Raw genomic sequence first — 25985 nt, forward strand, 5'->3', positions numbered from 1 at the left:
AATGATAACCGCCATTTATTTATATAGTATTTATGTAGTATTTCACATATTTATGTAATTATTTAGACCTATATTTATTTATATTTGTACATTTACATATAAAATTATATATTCATATAAATATTTATATATTTCATATATTTGTATTTATATAAATATTTATATATTTTATATGGTATTTATATAGTACTTTAAGGTTTGCAAAGCGTTTACAAATATTATTCCCCCCTTTATCTTCACAATGACTCTGGGAGGGAGGTGCTATCAATATCTCCATTCTGTAGATGACGAAACTGAGGCAAATTGGGTTAAGTGACTTGCTCAGGGTCACACAGCTAGTGTCTGAGGCTACATTGGAACTCAGGTCTTCATGACTCTAAGTTCAATGCTCTCTGCCACCTAACTGCCTCTAGGATATTGTAGATAGGATTTTTGTTCAGGGCATTGATTGGATTGGATGGCCTCCCAGCTCTGAGATTTCATGATCCTGTGCCCCTTGCTTGTTTAGCTGTGTGGCCTTGGGCAAGTCACTGCTCAGTGTGAAATGAGAGTACTATCTCCTTTAATGGTGTAATAATTGACAGTGTATTGTTACATCAACTGTGTAATAGTACATTCTTCCTCGTCTTCAAAATGGAGGTAATAAACTCTTTCACAAGGTTGTTATTTTGAGTTATCTGCTATAGGCAGAGGAGTATCAGATGAGTTAATGGATGTGAGGGTGCCTTGTAAATGGTTATGTTAGAGAGATGTGAGTTCTTCTTATCCTTGCTTATTATTAGCCCGTTGGGTAGGGATCTCTGTGGTGTGCTGAAGGAAACAGGATGCTCTTTGGAGCTTTGGACGCGACCCGCTGGGCCTGGGCCTGGGCCTGGGCCTGGGCCTGGCTGCACAGGGACCTCTCTCTGGGCAATCCCGATGCCCCCAAGCTGAAGCATTAAATAGTCATTACAAATACGCCAGAGGTGAGGCTGGATGTTTTCCTAATGCTTGACACATCTGGCTACGGGGGAGCCCCTGCTGCACGCATCTGGCAGCTGTATTGACAGGTGCTGGAGCTCACTGCAGGCCTGCCTGATGGTCCCCTGTTCCTACTCGGCCCTGCGGATGTGGCTTATGATCCAGGTTATGGGAATTCAGGCTGGACAAGACCTCAGAGGCCATCTGGTCCATCCCTCCTCCCCCTTGTTTCACAGATGAGGAAACTGAGGCCCAGAGAAGGGAAGTCACCTGCTCAAGGTCACACAGCTACTAAGTAGCTGGGCTGGAATCTGAATCCAAGGCGTGTTGACTCCAAATCCAGCCATCTTTCCAAAACATCCATTTTCTCTCTCTTTTCTCTCTTTCTGTGTTTTCTCTTTCCCTTTCTCTCTTTTTTCTTTCTGTTTTCCCTCTCTTCTCTGTCACTTTTTCTCTTTCTCCTTCTGTCCATCCATCCATCTGTCCATCTCTCCTGTTTCTTTGTCTCTTTCTCTATATGTATACATACATTCACACACATGTACATATATGTGTGTATGAATGTACATATATATGTATATGTCTATGTATATGTACATAGTGCTCCTCTCCAGTCACATACAACCCTGCTGGGCTACTGTACCAGGACCAGGAATGTGGAAAGCTGTGACTTCATTCCCTGAGCAAACTCCTTCCCTTCAGGAGCTCTGCGGTCCTTGGGAAAGACCCCCGTCTTCCTGCTCAACTGCTGGGCAGTGTTCTCAGGGTCACATGCTTGGAGTCCTTCCCCTCCAGCAGGACTCAGACATTTAGTCATCATCCCCACCTGTGGGGAAGTTCTCTTCTGAGTTTCCCTGCCCAGGCTTCCTCCCTACCCCCTACCCCCTTCCACCTGCCCTGGAGAAAGCACCAGGTCATTAATAAAGGACCCAATTAGCTGTCAGAAGAAAGCATGCCTGGAATTTTTTACCTGCTCAGTGATCTTTGTTAAGACAAAGAGGCTGCCTGCCTGTGAAAGCCCCCAGGGGCTCAACTGCCACATATACCTTCCAGTGAGTTGCCTTCCTCTCTGCCTGTGCCCAAGGGGGCCCTGCGTGGGCCCCATGGGCCGCCTTTTTCTGTTTCCTTGAAGAAAGTGACAGAGCGAGAGAGAGGAGATTTGTGGCTAGAAGTCATTTTTTTCAACTCAATCGGCAATAATCCAGCCCCCTCCCCTGTCTTCTCAAGAATTTCAAGATCTGGAAGAGATCTTAACATATAGAATTTGTAAACAAAGACCATCAGAGAAGAAAGAACAGAGACTGTTAGAACAAAGAGAATACGGTTGGATGGGACCTCTTACAGATTGCCTAGTCCAAAGTCATATGGTGATTTCATGGTAGATCTGGGGAAGAGAACTAGAGGGTGGGGGTGTGTGGAACAGTGGGGAAAGGACTGGATTTGAGTTACAGGCCATAGTTTCAAATCACTTTCTGGGTCTCAGTTTCCTCATCTGTAAAATGAAGAGGTTAGATTAGATGGTTTCTGTGGTCCCTTGTATCTCTAAATGTGCAATCCTATGATCAAGCCAATGGACATCCTCTTCCCTAAGACCGGGGACTCGGGGAGAACCAGACAATGGAAAGAAGAATGATTAACTGGGAGAGAGGAGGGATGGTTAGATGCTCCAGCCCTGGTGCAAAGGGTCTATGTTCCTGTGTCCTTAACACTGCATTCCTCCTCCCATACTCTGCAATACGGTGACTTTGTTGTCTCACACAGGACGCTCTTCATTGTCAAAAATCTGGGTATTATCACCAGTGCCTGGAACGGCCTCCCTCTTCATCTCTGCCTCCTGGCTTCCTTCAAGTCCCAACCCAAATCTCATCTTCTATGAGAAGCCTTTCCTGATTCCCCCTTAATTCTACAGCCTTCCCTTAGTTGATTATCTCCTATTTGTCTATACCTTGTTGGTACAGAGTTATTCGCAGGCTGTCTCTCCTATTAGATTGGAAGCTCTGTGACAGCAGGGGCGGCTTTTTGATTTCTATACCCTCAGCCCCTGTTGCAGAGCCTGACATACAGTAGGCACTTGCTAAAGGCTTCTTGATTGACTGTCTGGTGTAAGCCTGTCGTTGATGAATGTAGCTACGTCACTACCGGGGCTCACTAACAGAATTAACTCCTCTCTGGGGCCAGTCTGTCCCTCCTGCTTCACCATTCCCTTCCCTCATCCCATCAATCACTGGCATCTATAAGTTCTGTCAATGTATCTGATGCTGTGAAGTGTTTCCCAGACAAATTAACCTGAGCTGGACTAGACAGTCTGCAAGGTCCTTTTGAGTTCTGACATCTGATGCTCTAAGGATCCTTCAGCTCTGCTCTGTTCTAACATCTCTGTCTCCAAGCTCCTTCCCAGCTCTGACATTCTATATTCCACAGTCTCCTTCAACCCGGGCATTTTCTGTTCTAGCATTCCTTCCAGCTGGAACATTTGATGTCCTCATAGTCTAAGAATCTATTGGTTAAAGGAGACATGCTTCTTTCCTACAGGAGGTAGCAATTTGTGACTTCCTCAGCACAATCGGGGACTTCCAGAGCCAACGTTAAAAAAGAACCAGTCCAAAGTTAGATGCCTCAGGGAAGGCTTCACTTTTTAACCCTACATCGCCCTTTGTTTTTCAGTAATGTCTGACTCTTCATGACCCCAGTTGGGGTTTTCTTGGCAGAGATACTGGAGTGGTTTGCCATTTCCTCCTCCAGCTCGTTTTACAGATGAGGAAACTAAGGCAAACAGGGTGAAGTGACTTGCCCAGGGTCACACAGCTAGGAAATGCCTAAGGCCAGATTTGAACTCAGGAAGATGAATCTTACTGGCTCTCTATCCACTATGCCACCTAGCTGCCCATTATCAACTCCATGCTCACTCTATTGTGTACCCCCTTCCTGCATTCACGTATACGAGCTGTACTGACTCACTATATTTTATGTTGATTGGATGTTTTCCATTTTTGCCAATTTGCCCACAGATTTGCTGTGTGACCACCTACTATGTGCAGGTACAGCTATAAGCAGGTGCAACTGGGGAGAGGTGGTCTAATTCAGGTGAGGAAGGACATGAAGGCCTAGGGGACGGTTTAATTACAAGGCTACACACTCCTTGTCATTTGTGGAAGCTATAGGACCATGAGGTCTGTTTGCATATCACTGTCTTTCCAACCAGACTGTAAACTTCCCAGAATTTGGGCTATAACTTTTTTTGGGGGGAGGGACTAGTATTGGACTCTAGCTGCATCTTAGTCAATTCATATTAACTAACTAAGGGGGGGCCTGGCTGAGTTTCTGACCTAAGCTGACCTAAGCCTGGGACAGACAGTGACTTGAATACCAATGAAAACTATACTTTACAGTTCACTGGCATTGACCTCTCCAGCCCACAGCCTTGGGAACCAGAGAGAAGGGAAGGGCCCAACTCTGGTGGCAAAGAAAGTGCCAAAATGCCCTTCCTTCTGGATGACTGAATCATACAATAATAATGACAACTCACATGTCCATAGGGTTTTAAGGCTTACAAAAGGCTTTCCTTACAACTGCCTGATAAGGGTTTATAATTTAGTTTTACATTTATTACCTGTGTGACCTTGGGGAGGTCCCTTCCCCTGCTCTGGGCCTCAGTTTCTCCATCTGTAAAATGAGAGAGTTGAACTAGATGACCTCTAAGGTCCCTTCCATCTTCTCCCATGATCCTTTGAGTACATCCTAAGACATGAGTCCATTCTTAAATATAACTAATAAATCAAATACCCAAATCCAGGATGAAGGAGTCCAGCCAGTCAAGAAGCATTTATCAAGCACTTACTATATGAAAGACACAATGCTAAGGAATATAAAGAAAGGCAAGATACAGTCCCTGCCCTCAAGGAGCTTCTAGTCCAATGGGGGAGAAAACCTGTAAAAACCATACAAGGTATATGCAGGGCAAATTGGAGGTGATCTCCGAGGGAAGGCACCAGCCTGAACGGAGAATGGGAAAGCCTTCTTAAAGAATGTGGAATTTTAGCTGAGACTTGAAGAAAGCCAGGAGGGAGAAAAGGCTTCTTGGCAGTTCACGTGAAAAAGTCCTGGGGGTTGTAGTGGACCACAAGCTTGATGTGCACCTGCTGTGTAAAGTGATGTGGTAGCTGAGAAATATAATATTATCTCAGGCTGTGTGACTAGAGGGGCAAGTGTTCATAAGGAGGAAGAATGGCCCACTTTCCTCTATCCTGCTGAAACCTCATGTCAAGTATCTGGGGTTCAGTTCACAGTATCCCATTTTAGGAGGATCCCAGGGAATCCCAGGATTGGAGGAGACTTCAGAGGTCTGCACCTCAACAAGAATCCTCTCTATGACATTCCTTAAATACCTCCAGCTAACGGGAGCTCACCTAGTCTGAAGGTAGCCTATGCCACTTTTCCCATAGCTCTCATTGTTAGGAAGTGTTTTGTTTTATTTCTTGCACCAAACTCACCTAGATTTGTCCCTTTGCAATTTCTACCCATTAACTCTAGTTCCATCCCCTCTGGGTCAAGCAGGATCTAGAACAACCCTTCTTCTACCCAAAGACAGCTCTCCTGTCCCCTCTAAGTCCTTTATGTTTTTTTAGGTTTCACTCTTCTTTTTGTTTTGTTTTGCTTTTTGGTGAGGCAAATGGAGTTAAGTGACTTGCCCAGGGTCACACAGCTAGTAAGTGTCAGGTGTCTGAGGTCGGATTTGAATTCAGGTCTCCTGACTCCAAGGCCGGAGCTCTATCCACTGCATCACCTAGCTGCCCCAGGTTTCACTCTTCTTAAAAACCCTTAATACACCTTACTTGAATCAAATCAGTTTGAGTTGGTCATTCAGATGGGGATCATGGCATCTCTAAATGATGAGGGTCCTTAGACATCATCTGTCCAACCACACTTGTACAGAACTCCCTTCTCCCTTTGACGATGGGTCATCCAGTCTCTACCTGGAAAACCCCCATGAGGGAGAACCCACTGTCTCCCAGTACAACCCTCACCACTTTTGGACAGCTCTCATTTTTAGGAAGTCTCTATTCGTCTAGCTCCAAACGACTTCTACCAACATCCACTCACCGATCTTAGTTCTACAGTGTGAGAACAAGCAGAATGAGTCTAACCATGTCAAGGGACAATAGGTCCAAATGGATAAGATGGAATGGGTCTTTCCTGTGACTTGGTTGGGGAGCGACCAGGAAATTATGTCAAGCGAGGATGGTTTGAAGCAAGCTTAGCTTGAGGAAGAAAAGACTTGAGTAGAGTTAGGGAGATGGGACAACATATTTCCATCTTCGAATATCTGAAGGGTTGTCATGGGGAAGAGGGATTAGCCTCAATTCGGTTCTTAGAATTAGGACTAATAGGATGAAGGTTACTGTGGAACAAATTTCAGTACCATCCAAAAATGGAGGGGTCGCCTCAGAAGAACTCACAGTCATTGTCACTGAAGGTGTGAGCTAGCTGACCATCTGCCAGGTAGGCTGTCCAGGGCCTTGGATTCAACAAACATGCATAAAGCGTGCACTGTGTGAGCGGCAACGCGCCAGGCATTTGGGATTTTTCTAAGCGTGGGAAGATGGACTGGATTCCTTCCAACCACAATATTCAACAGTTAGATTTAGATAACCTGTTCATTCTAGAGATGAGGAAACTGAGGCCCAGAAAGCAGAAGTGATTTATAGGACTTGCCCTACACAGACATGAAGTCACATAGTAGGGCCTGGAAATCGGGTCCTCTGATTTCACAATTAGGGCTCTTCCCACACCACCCTGGCATCAGTGACCGCCCCCTGCCTCCTAAGGGCCATCATCAGACAGTGCATTCTTATCGTCTGAACAGGCAGCAAGATACTCGTGATCATCTCTCATCAGGGGTGCGTAGGAGGGATGTGCTTAACATGTGTGCTCCCCACGGCCAGGACCTGCAATGCTGAGACAGGCAAAGCTAGATGGGGAGGCCAGCTCCAAGCACTGGGAGTAACTCTGATGGGGAAACTGAAATAAGAGTGGCCAGGAGAATGCAGGGAAGTAAAGGAGCCCCTGGGGGTCACCGAGTCAGAGGACCCAAGTTTTGTACTGGTTCTGTTTGTCACTAGGTCTGTTTGTGACAAATCCCTCTCCCTTTCTGAACTTTCTATCGTTCGAGCATTCTACTCTCTAATGCCCCATTGGGTTCTAATGTTCTACATTCTAAGGCTGTTCCCAGATGACATTCTCTGTTCTAAGGGCCCTCCCAGCTCTGACATTCTGTGTTCTAAGGACCCTCCCAGCTCTGACATCCTGTGTTCTAAGGCCCCTTTCAGTTCTTTTATTCTAGGTTCTAAGGGTCCTTCCAGCTGTGACATTCTAAGTTCAAAGGGCCCTCCCAGTTCTGACATTCTGTGTTCTAAGGGTCCTTCCAGCTCTGACATCTGCATTCTAAGTGCCCTTCTAGTTATGACATCCTGTGTCCTAAGGGCCCTCCCAGCTCTGACATTCTGGATTCTAGAGCCCTGTCCAACACTGATATTCTGTTTCTATGTCCTCCAATTCTAAGATTCTACAACTCAAAGAACCATAGAATTTCAGGGTTAGAAAGGGTTCCCGCAGGCACATATCTAGTCTACTCCAAACCCTACAATGCCATATTCAACAAGTGGTTTGTGGAAGAAGAATCCTATGCCTTCTTTTGGAGCACAAGCCTTCCAGAGACGTGTGACCCCAGGTCAAGCCCTGAACCACTGCTAACCTCGGTATCCTCAACTCTAAATGGGGACCATGGCAGCACCTGCCCTGCAGTGTTGTGTTGAGGACCATATGCGATAATAATTGTAAAGTGCTCAGCACAGTGCTTGGTACACAACAGGTACTTTTTGTGGTTCGGGCATCTAAGTTACATCCAACTCTTTGTGATTTATTTATTTATTTATTTGGCAAAGGTACTGGAGCGGTTTGCCATTTCCTTCTCCAGCTCATTTTACAGATGAGGAAACTGAGGCAAACAGGGTGAAGTGACTTGCTGAGGGTCACACAGCTAGTAAGCGTGTGAGGCTGGATTTGAATTCAGGAAGATGAGAGCTCAGGCCAGTCACTCTACGCACTATGGCGCCAGGTAGCTGCCCATAAATGTTTATTTTCTTCCCCATTCCTTCTTGTTTATAGAAAGTTATTTGTATTTTTTGCCCCTCACCTACACCTCCCATTAGACTGGAGCTCCTTGGGAGCAGGGATTGTCTTTGGACATCCAGCTCTGAGCACACAGTAGGTATATAATAAATGATATTGGCTTAGACAATTGGAAGGGACAGAAATCCACTCTTCCTTTGCATATCTCTCTCTGGTAAGAGCCATTTTCCCATTTGATTTACAATTTACAGTCTTCTCCAAGACAAAATTCCATGGTAAGATTAAACACTGTCACAAAGTGTAGGTGAGAGTTCAGTGAGCGGGGCTGATTCATCAAATAGAACAGCAGTCACTTCTAATGTTAGTGCTTCCAGGAGAATCATTTTCTTAAACCACTCAATCTGGTCCAGTGTGAAGATAGATAATGACCTTAATTAGATTAAGGCGTTCCCACTCTAAGGCTGGTCACCACCCCAATCCATTTTCCTGAAGCTTTGAGGTCCTTCTTAAACTTCCACCCACTTTTCCTCAGAAAGTGATTACCTTTGATAAGAACTATTTAAAAGGTGGAGGCAGCTAGGTAAAAGGTGAGGGCAGCCAGGTGGTGCAGTGGATAGAGTGCTGGGTGCGGAGTCAGGAAGACTCTTCCTGAATTCAAATCTAACCCCAGACACTACCTGTGTGACCCTGGAAAAGTCACTTCACCCTGTTTGCCTCATTTTCCTCATGTGTCAAATGAGCTGGAGAAGGAAATGGCAAACTACTCCAGTATCTTTGCCAAGAAAATCCCAAATGGGGTCAGGAGGAGTCAGACACAAGTGAAATGATTCTACAACATTTTACAATATATTTGAGTGTAAGACACTGTTTGGAAATTGTTAAAAAAAAAAAAAAAAAAAAGGTAGGTAAGGTTTCTCATTCAGGCAGGACCAGGTTTCATATTGCAGCAGTGTCCTACTATATATTAAGTTGCTGGGTGGTTGGTTGGTTATTATCTTTCATTCTTGCAGAGGACCAAAATAACATCACTATTTTAGAGTCAAGTTACAGTGTGTCCGACTGTGGCTATGAGACCAACAGAGGAAAGAGGGGTGGAGCCTAGTATACTTTTTTTGTTTTGTTTTGGTTTCATTTATTTAATCATTTTAAAATTTATTTTACATTCCCAAGACAGTCCATCAGTCAGTGAACATTTATTAAACACCTACTATATGCCAGGCCCTACCCTGGATGCTAGAGATAGAAAGACAAAAATATAACGGTTCCTGCCCTTAGGAAGCTTACATTCTATGGTAGGGGGTTGTAGCATACAAAAGTACACACAAAATATATTCAGAAAAAAGTATAAGGTAGTTTTTGATAGCTCTAAAGCTCATAACTTTTACCCATTCTTCTTATATCTGCCCTCTGAGCTCAGAATGATGCTCTGAGTACTGGATCTTGCTAAGGTGAGGATGGTCCAGAAAAGTCACCCCTTGACAATTTTGTTTCCCTTCTGTTTCTAATTCTTCCTTATCATAGAAAATTCTTGCTTGGGCATGTCGGAGAATGTGGAACAAACTCTAATAGCTGATTAATCAACAAGCATGCATTAAGCACCTATTGCATGCCAGTTACTATTTTCCTGACGGAGTATAGAAAGACCAAAATGAAATAATCCCCATATCTATCAGCCTAGGAGCTGACAAATGTGTGACCATCCAGAAAGATCAAGCATTTAGATTTAGAGCCAGAAGGGGCCCTAGAGGCCATCCAATCCAGACCCCTCATTTTACAAATGAGGAAACTGAGGTTTGAAAATGTTAAGTGACTCATCCAAGGGCACAGAGATAGTAATTGGCTAATTTGAACCCAGGACTTCTGACTCCAAGTCTGGCACATTTTACCCTTTTCCACACTGCCTCCAAAAGCACCAGACTACTCAAGGCCACAGATGTATGCAGATAAGTCGGCTGGCTTTGGGGTGCTGTGGATTCAGATCAGGGAGCTGACAAAGCCCCAGTATGATGGAGAAGGAACAACTATACTCATTTACAAAGAACACATCTGGCAGCAGTCCTTTGCACAGCCCAAAGGGACACATGATACACATGGAGTCACCAAGTCGTCCTTCCTCCTGGCCTAGGCTCTTTCCTAAGATATCACTTCTGTCTACTTAGCACTAATCTCTCTGTGCAATATGATAGAAAGGATTTGGAGCCAGAAACTTGGGTATGAATCTCAACTCTGCTACTGACTATTTGGGTAATAAATCTATCCATAAGCACTTATTATTTACCTACTGTGTGCCAGGCAAGTCACTTCTCCTCCCTGAGAAGAAAAGGAAAAAAAGGAAACAAGCATTTATTAAGCACCTACTGTGTGCCAGGCAAGTAATTTCTCCTCCCTGAGAAGGAAGGAAGAAAAGAAGGAAGGAAAAAGGAAAGAAGTATTTATTAAGCACCTACTGTGCCAGGCATTGTGCTAAATACTTTGTAAATATCTCATTTGGTCTTTACAACAAGCCTAGGAGGTAGGTGCTGGGTCTTTGTTGTTGTTCAGTCACTTTCAGGCATGTCCAACTCTTCGTGACGCCATTTGGGGTTCTCTTGGCAAAGATACTGAGGTGATTTGCCATTTCCTTCTCCAGCTCATTTTAAAGATAAGGAAACTGAGGCAAACGGGGTGAAGTGACTTGCCCAGGGTCACACAAGCTAGCAAGTGACGGAGATTTGAAGTGGCCAGATTTGAACTCAGGAAGATGAGTCTTCCTGACTCACCTAGCTGCCATTATTATATAGGTGCTGTTATTCTCCCCATTTTACAGTTGATGGAACTGAGGCAAACAGAGGTTAAGTGACTTGACCAGGGTCACACTAGTTAGTATCTGAGGCCAAATTTGAACTCAGATCTTCCTGAGTCTCTTGTGCCACCTAACTGCCTCAATTTCCTCATCTGCAAAATGAGAGAGTAGGACTGAATTATAACTAAGGTCCCTAACAGCAACTGAAACTAGGTCTGAGAGTGAACCCACATTCTCTGGGTCAATACTGAGGGTTTCTCAGGGGATAATGAAATCTAAACCTGGAATGCACCTTACAGGTCAAGACCAACCATCTCGTTTTACAAATGGGAGAACTGATGCCCAGGGAACTGGAGTGGCTTGTGCAGAATCACAAAGGGAATAAGCATGGCAAACCCAGGCCTTCTGACCCCAAACCTAGGGCTCTTCCCACTCTCCAGAGGCCCCCAACCTAGATTCTGGGATGAAGGCAAGACATTGGCTAATAATCCAATGCATGAATTATTTCCTCCCTTTCATCTCACTTTAGACTGGAAGGAATCAGTGATCCAGATTTCCAGGAAAGAGGAGACTCTTTGCTATTCCTTACAAAGGACGCTCCATTTCTTCATCTCCCATCTTGGTGCTCATGCACTAGCTGTTCCCCATGCCTGGCATGCCCTCTTTCCTAACCTCCACTTCTTAGAATGCCCAGTTTCCTTCCAAACTCAGCCCAAGCCGATCTCCTCCTCCCACGCATCCAGATGTTAGTGCCTTCTCTCCTGACATGGTCTTATAGATATGCTGTACATAGTCATATGTGACATAATAATGATAATGACAATAATAATAATAATAATGATAGGTAATGTTTATCTGGCGCTTGAAGGTTTGCAAAGCGCTTTACAAATCTTATCTCATTTAATCCTCATAACCACCCTGGGAGGCAAGTGCTATTTTTGTCCCCGTTTCAAAGATGATATAATTGAAGCTCAGAAAGGCTAAATGATTTTTTTGCCCAGCGCCACCCAGCTAGTCTGAGGCCACGTTCAAACGCAGAATTACCTGACTCCAGGTCTAGCTCTCTATCCCATTAGCATAACTACCCTATTAGAATGTGATGGATGTGAGGGCAGGGGCCGTTCTTCTTTTGTCTTTGCCTCTCCCAAGTGTGTGGCACATAGTAGGGTGCTTGATGAATGCTTGTTTATTGACCAATTGATCAGGAAAGTCTTGAATGCAATGGGAAGGCTCTAGGAGCCACCATGGTGGTAGGAATGCCAGGAGAGGCCTAAGCTTTGTTTCAGTCACATAGAACAGTTACCTGGCCCCCGTAATGGGTTAGAATCCATCCATTTTTGAGCACTTTCTGGTTCCTAGGATCCCACAAGAGCCCAATAGAGAACCAGAGAGGGCCCAGTACAGGACCAGAGAGAAGTCAAGGGAGGACCCAAAGAAGGTCCAAGGAAGGACCAGGGAAGGCCAGAGGTCATTTTTTTCTGAAATGACTTTGAAACAAATTAATGGTGGTCCAACACCTCACTTCATCCGATGGGTTGCAAGTTGAGGATTCTGCCAACAGCAAGATTTATGGCGCAAGAGATCTCTGGTCAGTGTCATGGGGGAATTTACAACAAACTGCCGGGACTTGAGCTTCTTCAGAGCCATCTAGTTTAACTGTGCTTTCTTTTCTTACGGCCTCTTCCTGAATTGTCTCCTTTATTTGAGAAAGTGTGTTTACTATTAGGGGAGCTGTTTCAGGCTCTTCATGGATGTTTTAAAAGAGAAAGAAACTGAGTGGAGACATCAAAGCTGCCCTGATGACAAGTCTCTAATCCCATGAACCCTTTCTTATCTCAGACTTTATAAAAGGGGGAGAGGATGGTCTCCCTGAAAGCCTCCCTGAAAGCCCATAAACATAAGAGCCCATAAACTTGACAAGCACTTAAGAGTCCAGCCCCCACATGGGACGGGATCTAATCCCACAGAGCCCGGGGTTTGGCGTCAGATGTCCTGGGTTCCACTCTCAGCTCTGCTGCTTACTAGCAGTAGGATCTCGGACGAGATTCGCTCCTTTTCTGGGCTCTGGTTTCCTTGCATGTGAAATGAGAGGTGTGGAACAGACGTTCTCCAAAGTTTCTGCTGTTATTAGATTAATTCAAGCATCTATTGGTGGCCCTACTATGTGCATATCACTGTGCCGGGGATACAAAGGTGAATCATTGAATTTTAGAATCGTGGAATTACAGATCTAAAACTAGAAAGGACCTCAGAGATGACCTAATCCAACCCCCTCATTTTACAGAGGGGGAAACTGAGGCACAGGGACTTTAAGTGATTCTAGGGTTGGAAGGGACCTCAGAGACCACCTCGTCCAATCCTTCCTGGAAGGAATTTCCCATGATAACATACTCAATAAGTGGTCGTCCAACCTCTGCTTAAAGACTTCCAGGGAAATACAGTCCCTGCCTATAGGGAGCTTATATCACTTCTCCAATATTCAATATGTGAACAGATAAGCAGATGCAAGATAAACAAAGAGGGAGAGAAAGACCAGGGAAGGGAAGGCTTCTTGTAGGAGGTGACATCTGAGATGAGCCCTCCAGGAAGCTTAAGATTTTAAAAGGTGGAAATAAGGAAAAACTGCAACACAGGCATGTGGGAAAGCCCATGCAAAGGCATGGAGGTGGGAGACTGATGATCTTATGAGAGCCCTGGGTTAGAGAAAACAGGAAGAGGGCTCTGAAAGGAGCCGGGCTCTTCTATATCCTGTGACTCTGATAGTTTCCAAGCACAGGACACCTCCTCCCCTCCCATCAAGTCCACTTGGGGTAGAGGAGAAGAGGGCAGCATGGAGTAGAGAAGGCCTGTGTTTGAATCTTATCTTTGCCGCTTATTGCTGGTATTGGCTAAGTTGGTACATATCATCTCCAAGGCCCCATTCAATCTTAAATGCTGTGTTCCTATCATCATCCTACAGGATCCTGGAGTATGAGAGGCAGACTCGGCATTGTGTTCCTAGGGTACGCTGGCTATTCCCTTGTCCCCCATTCCATCCCCACTCCCCCTCTGCTGGCCACACTAGAGGAGGGAAACTCTCAGTGACCTCCGGGCTAGGAGTCTGCTTCTCATCGCTCTCATGCTCAGCTAGTGAGTCACTCTGCCATTCAATGGGGCCAATCTTGGATCATTAGTAACTCTTGTATTACTAGAAGTTGAGGATTCCACAGGGACACACTTACAAGTCAGATAATAAAATACATTTTTCAGTATGTCTTTGGAGGCTACAGAGAAGCAAAGGATACTCGAATTTCTCTTGATGAGGAACCTCAGGGGTCCTCTGGTTCAGCTCCTACTTCATGTGGGGATCCCATCCCCTCCCCCTATAACATGTCCAGCAAATGGTCCCAGTGACTACTCCCAATGACAAGAGTACTCAACCATTCAGGCAGGTTGGTCCATTTTTGGAAAGCCTGAATTGTTGTAATTCCTGGTGCCCTTGTTAGACCTAGATGTCTCTGTCCCCCCACCCCACCCCCCATCTCCTCAAATCCAGTCCCTTTCATGATTCAAGATCTTCAATAATGGGACCTGATCAGAGGGAGTCCTCTATGTTCTCCCAGAAAAAGTCTAGAGCCAATGTGTACCTCCAATGGGAAGTTCATTTATGACCAAAGTCAACACCCTGTAATTTCACTTAGATTACTGGGAGATTCATCAAAATGATTGGAGGCTCCACTGATCAACCCCCATAATATGAATTCACCAAAAGTCTCTTTTCTCTTCTGTGGAGCCTCACCCCCCAGCTCCTGGGGAGGTCTATTATCTCTCTGAAAATGTTCTTCCTTTTACGATTCTTTATTCTTTTTCTCCCCAAACTCTATTCCCCCTCTCCTCTTTTCTTTCAGACAAGGATACCTTGTTCTTCCCTCCCAACACCAGGCAGGCCTCTCTGCCTTTCAGAAAAAAACACACAACATTCCCTAACCGTCTCTCCAGCGGGGCCAGCAAGACATCAATTCACAGCTTTGACTATCCATTCCTTTGACCTCCAGGAGGGAGGAAGGTTGGGATTCATCCATTTCTGAGAGCTCAGTGGTTCCCAACATCACACAATATTATATTAGGATCAAAAGACCCAAGCTTTAGAGCTGGAAGGGGTCTCAGAGACTGAGGGCAACCCTCTCATTTTACATATGAGGAAACCGGCCCAAAGCTAGGAGGGGCCTTAGAACGCGGGATCTCAGAACTGGAAGGGACCTTTGAAGACAGAAATATTAGAACTAGAAGGTCCCTTAAAATATATATATATATACATATATATGACAGTCTCCAAAAGTCTCATGATAGAAAATGCTATCCACATCCAGAGAAAGAATTATGGAGTCTGGATGCAGATTGAAGCATACTATTTGCTCTCTCTCTCTCTCTCTCTCTCTCTCTCTTTTTTCTTCCGTTTTGTTTTGTTTCTTCTTTCTTGTGGTTACTCCTATTGGTTCTAATTCTTCTTTACAACATGACTAGTGTGAAAATACGTTTAAAAGGAATGTATATGTAGAGCCTATAATATCAGATTGTGCACCATCTTGGGGAGGGAGGCAGGGAGAGAGGGGGAGAAAATTTAAAACTCAAAAGCTTGTGGAAGTGAATGATGAAAACTAAAAAATAATTAATTAAAAAAAATATAGATGTCAGAGCTGTGTTAAACCTCAGGATATAGAGTGTTAGAGCTGAAAGAGACCTGAGATTATCAGTCCTCACATTTTACAGATAAGAAACCAAAATCTTGAGAGGTAAAGTGATTTGTTCAAGGTCACACTGAGGATTAGTAGCAGTTAGTTGTACAGCTGGGACAAGGTTCCATGTTACTGAGTCCAAATCAGCACTCTTCTGCAGACTCCAGACTAGTTTCTCTCTCTCTCCCCCTCTTTCCCTTCTATTCTCTCTCTCTCTCTCTTCCTCCCCCTCTCTTCTATTTTCTCTCTCTCTCCCCTCTTTCTCTTGTATTCTCTCTCTCTTCCTCCACCTCTTCCCCCCTTCCTCTTTCTCTCTCTTCCATCCTCTCTCTCTCTGTCTCTCTCTCACCACACAAGGGGAACTACATTTAAATTATAGCAATAGCATTTGGTTAAACAAGAGGAAGAAATTAAAAAGGGTAATTAATGGGCAGCAATAATAGAGTCCGAGGGGGCAGTATAGAATATGTTCCCAGAGATGATTAAGAATCATACTGGCATCCATCAGTCTTCCAAGGTTTTGATGTCCATCTGTGTGAGGCAGAGCACTCAGCCTCAATGACCTTTGAAGTCCCTTCTTGCTCCTATGTTATAATAATGTGGTTAAGACAGTACTCAGGATACTGGGATACATATACATAATATTATTTCATGCTAAAACTCATTATATACATATACACACATATACATATACTTACATATGCACGTGTGTGTGTGTGTGTGTGTGTGTGTGTGTGTGTGTAATACATTTAAGGCACTGGTCAAACTTCTTAGAATATTGTGTCTAGGTATAAGGCCCCAGCCTTATAAAACTGAGTTAAGAGAAAACTTGGAGCAGGTCAAGGGGATAGGAAAAAATATTTTTAATGGCTTGGAAAGTTGTACTAGGAAGATGAGCTCAATAATTCCCATTGAGCTCACAGAATAGGATTGAGGATTTAAAACTAGACAGGACTTTAGAGGTCATTGAGTCCAAGACCCTCATGTTATGCAGAGGGAAACTGAGAAGAATCATTAGACGTCTGAGCTAGAAAAGACTTCAGAACATAGAACATTAGGACTGGGAGGGAGCTCAGAACAGAGAAATGTTAGAGCTAGGAAGTCCTGGGAGGACCCTCAGGGAACATCTAGTCTAAAACCCCTTTGCTGTATGTACTCTAGAAACAGCTCTGAGTGCCTGGGCACAAGTTTGAATGCCCTGTGACCTTTGGTAGAATGACCTTTCCCTCAAATTGCTTTTCATAAGCCCTTAGATTCTTAGATATGGTGGTAAACAAGGCAAGTCTCTTCTCCACCTTGCTCCATCCGCAATGAAAACAATGACGCTTTGTCCTGAAGAAATGATTCAGGGAAAGACCTTGCCAGGCTAAAGCATATCTCAGGGTTCCCCTCTGCCTAGCTGGGGTCTCTTGCCGGAAGATCTAGTAAACTGTGTCAGCTCCTACCTTTCCCAAAGGCCCTGCTGCTTTTTTAGGGATGGAGATTGGGTTTGGCCTGCTTTGTCAGTACCTTAAACAACCTAAGGCCGCTGTAGTGAAATGATCTGTCCTTGTTACTGTGGTATGGCACAGTATGGGTGTTTTATGCAAGATATACAGAACATGGAACTTCAGAGCGGGGGGGGGGCCTTAGAACACACAATGTCAGAGCTGGGGGGGCCCTTAGAACACAGAATGTTAGGACTGGGAGGGCCCTTAGAACACACAATGTCAGAGCTAGGAGAGACTCAGAACAGAGAATGTCAGAGTTGGGAGGGCCCTTAGAACGGAGAATGCCATAAAATGCCAGACCTGGAAGGAACATTCTCACACAGAATGTCAGCGCTAGAAGCGTCCTTAGAGCAGAGAACGTGACAGGGCCATAGAAAAACGTAGGTGCCCGACAGGACTTCAAAGAACCTCTTGTTAACCTCCTCATTTTCCAGATGAGGAAACCAAAGAAAGCCTGGGCTCATCTTCTGTCTAGCCACGTGGCTGAGCAGTCATTCAGAGGACGAGCCCTGGCCAGAGCCATGCATGCTTTGGTCCCTGCCCAATGCATCCTTGCTGCCAGGCTTCTCAATTCCCTCTCTGGGGCCCTCTAGGCACCAAATCTGTTTGCCTCTGTACTGACAATGGGAACTGGTGCCCAGCTGAAGTTGCCCACTTTCCCCAGCAACAGCTACGCTGAATGGCAGTGGAATGCGAGAGGGAGGCAGAGGGACCCCAGCTCAGGAAAGACTGTCAATCTCTGCTTTGGGCGAATTGCTTTCTCAGTGGCTTTTTTTTTCTTTCTTCCTGGCAACATTCCCTGGCCACTGTTCTGAGAGCTAGCAAAAGCCTCTAATCGGAGCTTTGGGCATTGAGGAAGCTCATGGAATTTCTATGCAGGAATTAGCCTCCAATGAGTTCCCCTCCCTTCCCCCCAACAGGTTGATGTGAAAGCTGATGGCCAACTCCATGCACTGCCCCCCTTTCCAGTCCACTTGGCCCTATGCTGTCCCCTACACTTGAATTTATTGTCCCCCTGTTGTATTGCTGCTCAACCCTCTTCAAGTTCAGACCCTGGATTATCCCCACCATTCACCTTCTCTTCTTCTAGTCATGTGCTTCTGAACTTACACAGCTGTGCTGTTGGGGTCCACTTCCAATTTACTTAATCTCAACATCGACACATCAGTCCTTTTCCTCTTTCTTAATTAATTCCCTATCATTATTCCCATGGAATCTGTCCTAAAACATTTTTATCCCTTTTCAAGGTACCCTCTTGGTGGAAGACCTTGATTCATAATTCACTAAAAAAAAAAAAAAATGGAGGCCGTTTGTTGAGAGAGCCCCCATCTTCCCTCCTCCTCTTCTCATCACTCAGACGTCTCTTCCTTCACATATCTTACATGGAGAGATGACCTTTCTTTCTGGCAAGGCAAACTATTCTTCATTCACCTTGATCCCATTCCCACCTATCTGTTCCAGGAGTTTGCACCACTCCCTCCCTAACTTTTAGTCTTTCCCTCTCTATTGGCTCCTTCCCTGCTGCCTATAAATTCCCCTATATCTCCCCAACCCTTAAAAAAAGAACCCCTCACCTGATTCATCCATCCCTGCCATATCTTAACCTATAAGTCTCCTTCCCTTCTTGGATGCACTCCTTGAGAAAGCCCCCTTCGCCAGTGTCTGAACTTCCTCTATCTCCTAAATCTTCTGCAGTCTGGTTTCTGACCTCATCGATCAATTAAAACTGCTCTCTCCAAAGTTCCCAGTGATCACTTAATTCTCAAGTCTGATGCCTGTTTCTCACCCGTCATTCTTCAAGGCCTCTCTGCAGCCTTTGGCAATATTCTCGTGGATACGTATCTGTGCTCTCTAGGCTTTTGTGACACTGCCCTCTTTTGAGGCTGGCTGATACCTTCTTCATCTAGGTTCCTTAAGACCACAGGTTCCCCACCCCCAATTTAGGCCATGCCCAATATCACAGGTGTCCCCTACAGATCTGTCTTAGCCCTCTTTCTTCTTTCTCTCTATTTTTTCACTTGGTGATCTCATTAGCTGCCTTGGGTTGAATTTTCATCCCTATGCAGATGAGTCCCAGATCCCCAGCTTCTCTCCTGAGCCATAAACCTGTCCCATATCACCCACCTTTTGGACATCTCAAACTGTATGTCCTATAAGCTTCTCTTCACAAATTTGCACATCATCCTTGCACAGGGCCATGCTAATCTTGTCTGTATTGTTCCAATTTTAGTAGATATACTGCCATATCAAGCTCTCCCATAAGCTTCTCAAAATAAATATAGAACTCTTTCCCCACAAACCCTCTCTTATTCACAACTTTTCTATTACTATCCAAGGAAACACGGTCACCCAGACGTGCAATCTTGGTATCATCTTCTACTACTCACTCATACTCATGCAACATGTCCAATCTATTTTTAAGTTTTGGTGTTTCTACTTTGTCAACATCTCCTATATATGGCACCTTCTCTCTACGCACATAGTCATCACCTGGCACAAGCCCCCATTATCTCTCATCTGGACTACTGCAATAGCTTTCTGTTTTCCTGCCTCAAGTCTCTCCTTACTCCAATCCACCCTCTACTCAGCTGTCAAAATGATTTTTCTGAAAGACCGGTTAGACCGCGTCACCCTGCCCCATCACAGCCCCCCACTCAATACCCTTCATTGTCTCCCTACTAAAACCAGGATCAAATATAAACTCCTCCAGTATTTAAAACGCTTCACAATCTTGTCCCTTACTTACTCATCCATCTTCTTGTTTTTAAACTCAATTTGATTTTATTTTCACTTCCGAATTCTCTACTTCCCCTCTCCCCTCCTCTACCCACCAAGAAGGCAAGGATAAAACCATTACAAATATGTATAGTCAAACCCAAAATCTTATTAAAAATGAATGTTCAAATTTGTTTTTATATGTAATTGGAAAAAAATACTTTTTAAAAAACCAAATATGCACATTTGTGCAAAACAAATTCTGGCATTAGCCACGTCCAGAAAAAAGAAAGATAAAGAAAGAGAAGAAAAAACAGTTGAAAGCAGGGACCAAGTTTTTGCTTTTCTTTGTATCCTCAGCACTTAGCGCAATGCCTGACACATAGTAAGTGATTATTAAATGCTTGTTGACTTGACTTGATTAACTACCCCACACTTATCCCTCTCTCCCAGGAGGGGCCCTTGTCCCATACTTGACTAAGGAAATTGAGGCCGTCCACCATGGATTCCTTCTTTACTCAGTTTTATACCTCAAATCCTATTAATGCCCTGCCCAGCTTTCCTCCTTTGCTCTGGTTTCAGAGGAAGAGAAGGCCTTCTTATGAAGAAGTGTCTCTCTCTACTTGTGTCCTCGATTCCATCCATCCCTTCTCAGTTTAAAAAACCTTCATTTGGTCCTAATCTTCCCTTAAGCCATCATCCTAAATCTCTTCTCCCTTTCACAGTTAAACTCCTAGAACACCCAAAGCTTCTTCTTTTTCACCCTCTACTCATTTCTTAAGTCCTTACATTCCATCTTCATGTACCTGAAACTGTTCTCTCCAAAGTTAACACTTTCTCCTAATTGCTAAAAGTAATGATCACATCTCATTACTCAGGCTTTTTGACCTCTCTGCTGGGTTTACATCACTGAAAATCCCCTCCTTCTCCATAGTCTTTCCACTCTGAATTTTTGTGATACTGCTTTCTCCCGAATTTCTTCCTTCACTCTGTTTTAGTCTCCTTTGTAGTGTTATAATCTCTGTTCTATCCCCTATGCATGGAGGATGACCCTTTGGCTCAGTCTCTCCTCTTTTGGTGATCTCATCAGCCTCATGGGTTCAATGATCATCAATGAAGGCCCTTTACTACTCTTGTTATTCTTTAGCTTACTGATGTCTTTCCAGAAATATGGCTCCCAGGACTGAACATGATATGGTCTCACTAGGACAGGATATAATGGCCTACCACCTTCTACTTTAGAGTACTAAACCTCTTCTGATGCAGCAGAGAACCAGCTTTCTTGGATGCTATTTCACACCATTGATTCATATTGAGTTGGAACCTCCAATCAATTAATCATTCATTCAATAAATATTCTTTTTTCAGATGTTTTGCTTTCTAGTCATTCCCATCCCCCCCATCTGATGCTTGGGGAGTTGTTTCTTGGACCCATGAAAATGTAATGGAGAACAGACACATGCACAGAGTGCTTCCGTGTGCTTGGCTGATGAAAATTCCCCATATGGGAGAGCCTGGAGAGCCTGCTTCTGGGGTGGCTGTGATGATGTGCAATGGAGTGGTTTGCAGAGATGTGAGAGCATGTGTAGACATTCCGTCACTGGTTCTGGTCAGCTGACCACATGGTGAATAGGACCGGCCATGGAGGCATTCAAAAATCAAAAGCAACTAGAGACTGCCATGTTCTCTCAGCTGTTCACTCTTGGTTTGATTCCTTCCCTGATGGCGCCCAGGGAGAGGCAATGTTGTAAAGGGAAAGGCCTTGGGTCTTCTCCCTGCTGAGATGGCTTATGTAGCCCCATGAAAACAGGCTTTGTTCTTTTTCCTTTAGGTGGAGCGATGGTAGACTTTGTGAGTTTCAAAAGGTCAGGAGACTGAGACTCAGTGTCTAGGTATCCTAGCTGTATCAGTGACCTAGTATATCACCTCCGAATGACTGCCCCAAGGAACAAGGAATGACCTTTGGGACCTGGCCTAGAGGCTGAAGTGAGGACTCATTTGATTGTGAACTTGGTGACAACAATGTTATGTAGAAGCTATGTTAAGAGGGAACCTACTTGCCCCAGAGACCAAGGTGGTATAGAAGAGAGTAGGACTACGAGAGGTTGGGAGGAAATGTTTATGCCCTTGTTATATTTTCAAAGTAAATATCCTTTTGTAAAAGCTAATGATGTTAAGTGGTTAAATGGAACTGGGACATTAGTTACTGGCACCAACTGATGGGGGCTCAAGCCAAGGGCATTAGATGAGAGATGCTCTCAAAACCCCTCAGGGTACCCCTAGAATCCTGAGGGAGAGATGTAGCAGGCCACTACATAAGCCTTTGAATTATCCCTATTAAATTTCACTGTATAAGATTTGGCCCAATGTTCTAGGCTGCATAGGTCCTTTCAGATCCTGACTCTGTCACTGAGCATATTACCTATTCCTCCCAGTTTTTTGTTACCTGAACATTTGATAAGCTTGGCCTCTACCCCTCTATCCAATTCACTGACTAAAAAAAACAAAACAAAAAACAAAAACAAAATTAAAAGCCCAGATCTCTGGGGAAATCCACTGGAGACCTCCTTCCAAGCTGACAGCAAACCATTAATGACCACTTTTTGGGTCTAGGCATTCAAACGTTTTCCAATTTGCCTAATTGTACTATCGTCTAGACCACAGTTTTCCCTCTTTTCCACAAGAACGGCAGGAGAGGCTTTTATCTAATGCTTTGCTAAAATCTAGGTAAATGCTATCTCTATCATTCCCCATAGGAATGCCCCGATATATCAGGCTACTATCTCCTTTCTTTCTCCTAATCACCTCAGCCTATCTCGGTGTCACTGAAAGAAATTAGTTTAGCTGACTACAATCGGTTCTTTACTCTGTCACAGTGCCAAGGTCTAATACCTCTCTACCTTGAGTGAGATCAGTCTCATCAGGAGAGGGGAGGTGAGATGAAGAGAAATGTTGATAGGGGAGATGAGAATGTTTGGGAGGAAGAGGCGTGGAAGGAAGATGACTCATAATAATTGAGGCGTAAACTTATATATCACTTTAAGGTTTGCAAAGCACTTTACTCTGCACCCCTTGCCCCCGAAAGGTAGATTATTTCCATTTTAGAGATGAGAACATTGAGGCTGGATGAGTTTAAGTATCTTGCTGGGGGTCACATAGTAAGTGCTAAAGCAGGATTCTAGCTCTGATCTTCTTGACTTCAAGCTGTTCTGACATCATAGCTGACTCATGGGAGAGGACGATACTAACCTTGAAATCCGATCTGCATGTGAGCTCAGATTTGCAAGTAACTGAGTGTACTACCTTAGGTAAATCATTGACCTTCAATTAAGCCTCAATTTCCTCATCCCTAAAATAGGAATAATGATATACCACTTGACAAGGAAGATTGCTACGAGCATCCAATGTAATAATATGTAAAGTGCTGGCTGGTCCAGTGGAAAGGGTCTTGGATAGGGAGTCAGAGGTTTATTCAGCCATTTTTCAGTCATGTCCAACTCTTCATGACCCCACTTTAGAATTTTCTTGGCAAAGATACTGGAGTGGTTTACCATTTCCTTATCAGCTCATTTTACAGATGAGGAAACTGAGGCAAACAGGGTTAAGTGACTTGTCCAGGGTCACACAGCTAGTAAGCATCTGAGGCCAGATTTGAACTAAGGTCTTCCTGATTCCAGGCCTGGCACTCTATGCACTATGGCACCATAGGAAGCCAGATGGCAAGGTGGGCATCCCCAATCTTTACCTCTTCAACATGTGGCAGTGTTTCTGACATCCACCCTCCTAAATGAGGGTTTGCTCTGCACTTCCCACCTCCCAGGGTGAGGAGGGTTTGTGGCACTTCAATCAACAACCAATCAGTTAATAAGCATTTCCTAAGGACCTACTATGTGTCAGGTACTGGACAAAGATAAAAATGAAATGGTATTTGCCCTCCAAGAGCTTATGATCTATTAGAGGGATACATGTACACATATAAGTTGATATATAGTGTCAATACAAGATAATTTGGGTGGGAGGCGCCCACAGTTGGGGGAACCAGGAAAGACCTTACATAGGAAATGGTGCTTAAGCTAAGCTTTAAGAGAGGGTAACGATGCTAAGAGACCCAGGTGCAAACATTCCTGCTTATGGCTCTAGCTGTTGCTGCTCTGGTTTCCTTTCTGTTAGCAACAGCCAACTCACTCCATTTCCCGTTTGCAAGTCTGCTGGTCACTCCACAGCCTAACTCCTAATTCAGTGGCCAGGGAAATCTACACACATCAGCCTCAAGCCCTGGTGCCCTGCACAACATTATAGGGAAAGGAGGAAAGGTGGCCAGAAAAGGTGACTGGAAGGGGTCTTGTTTTCCTCACCTGTTTACATAAATCAGTTGCATTAGACAGTCATTTCATGCTCTAGCTAACATTTTAGGCTCTTACATAATGTTTTCTAAGGTTCCTTTCCAGGTCTGGTGTTCTGTGTTTCAAGTATTGTTCCTAGCTCTGACATTCTGTGTTCTAAGGTCCCTCCCAGCTCTGACATTCTGTGTTCCAAGGCTCCTTCCAGCCCTGACATTCTATGGTCTAAGGGCCCTCCCAGCTCTGACATTCTGTGTCCTAAGGCCCTCCCAGCTCTGAAATTCTGTGTTCTAAAGGCCCTCCCAGCTTTGACATTCTATGGTCTAAGGGCCCTCCCAGCTCTGACATTCTATGGTCTAAGAAACCCCCAGATCTGACATTCTGTGTTCTAGGGCCCTCTCAGCTCTGACATTCTGTGTTCTAATGGCCGTCCCAGCTTTGACATTCTGTGATCTAAGGTCCATTCCAGGGCTGGTGTTCTTCATTTTAACAATCTCTGTTCTAAGGTTTATCAGGCCTATGCATTAAACAACTCCCATTCAACTCTAACATTCTTAATTGTACGGCTTAAATGTTCTACATTTTAATATTCTATTTAAGTCCCACTGAGTTTGACAAGCTAACCCCAGATTTCATCTCCCCTCAAGTTCCAAGCTTCCAGGCATTTGTCCCGGTTTGGGACTTTTGGTTTCCTCCAGAATCCAAATACCTTCTGGGCTCAGAAGCTCCCCGTGAGCTCACCCGTGACCCTTCTCCACACTACTGGGAGCCCACAGATGGAAAGAGGTGACCCCACAAGAACTAAACAGTGCTTGAAACTCCCCCCAGCCAGCGCTTTCACTCACTAATGACAGCTCCTGGCACCTTCCTCCCCCCACCAGTGGATCAGTGCTGCCAGTGACTGGCCCCTCTGTCTGGGCTGGGTCTCAGCCTGAGGCTTCTGTAAACAATGCTGAGGCCATGGGGGTCCCCGCTGGAATTCACATCTGAAGTGGGTTTTCCTAAGTTTCTCTGTGGTCTTTTTTTCTTTCTGTGCCCAGATTGGGGCAAGGCTGGAACTTCTGTTGAGTTGCCAGGATTTGGCAGGAATTTGGCTTTTCTCCCTTCTGTTGCAATGAAAATAAAATCGACAAATCTGAGTTGTCTCTTTTGATTTGCTGGGCAACACACACACACACACACACACACACACCCCTAATCAAGAGAGGAAGCCCATGCCAGTTGACCTGGCTAGGCCACTATTAAGCTCTGTGACCCTAAACAAGCTACTTCCACACTCTAAACCTTCATTTTCTCATCTATAAGATAGGGATAATAATTGTCACCATACCTGCCTTAAAGGGTTGTAGTAAGGAGAACTTAACAAATTAGAGAAATGGGAGTCATTGTAAATTACAGCCTGCTAACCTCCCCCACTCTCTACAACATTCCATCTCTTTCCTCCACGCCTTTGCAAAGGTGGTCCTACACATATGGAATGCTTTCACTTCTCCCCTCTGCCTTGAAGAATTCCCATATTTCTTCCAAGCACAGCTTAGGTGTTACCTCCTATATAAAGCCTTTTCTGATCAGCCCTATTGTTTTCTTGAATTAAACTAAATTTTTTTTCAATTAGTAAAAATTTATTTTCTTTTTGTTTCACTTCCCCTTCCCCCATGATGAAAATGGAACAAAACCTTTGTAACAAATAGGCATAATCAAGTCAGCCAGTCAACTATCATTAATTAATTATTAATTCATTAAGTGCCTACTATGTGCTGGGCCACAGGGATACAAAAGAAGGCAGAAGACATTCCCTGTTCTCAAGGAGTTCACAGTCTAATTGCGGGAGACAACATGCAAACAACTATGTGCA

The 25985-nt window shown here is 44.4% G+C and overlaps 1 protein-coding gene and 1 non-coding gene across 3 annotated transcripts in view; both read right to left on the reverse strand.

Moving 5' to 3' along the window:
• The window catches only part of EPHB2 (EPH receptor B2), a 191204-nt gene that overhangs the window by 80653 nt on the left and 84566 nt on the right, over positions 1-25985 (reverse strand). The window lies entirely within an intron of this gene.
• On the reverse strand, positions 19224-19325 carry LOC114027440. The gene has a single exon (XR_003567256.1). It is a non-coding gene; the product is annotated as a U6 spliceosomal RNA (small nuclear RNA).

This window comes from Vombatus ursinus, unplaced genomic scaffold (genome assembly GCF_900497805.2).
Source record: "Vombatus ursinus unplaced genomic scaffold, bare-nosed wombat genome assembly UNPS02014859.1, whole genome shotgun sequence".
Classification (NCBI taxonomy): domain Eukaryota; kingdom Metazoa; phylum Chordata; class Mammalia; order Diprotodontia; family Vombatidae; genus Vombatus; species Vombatus ursinus.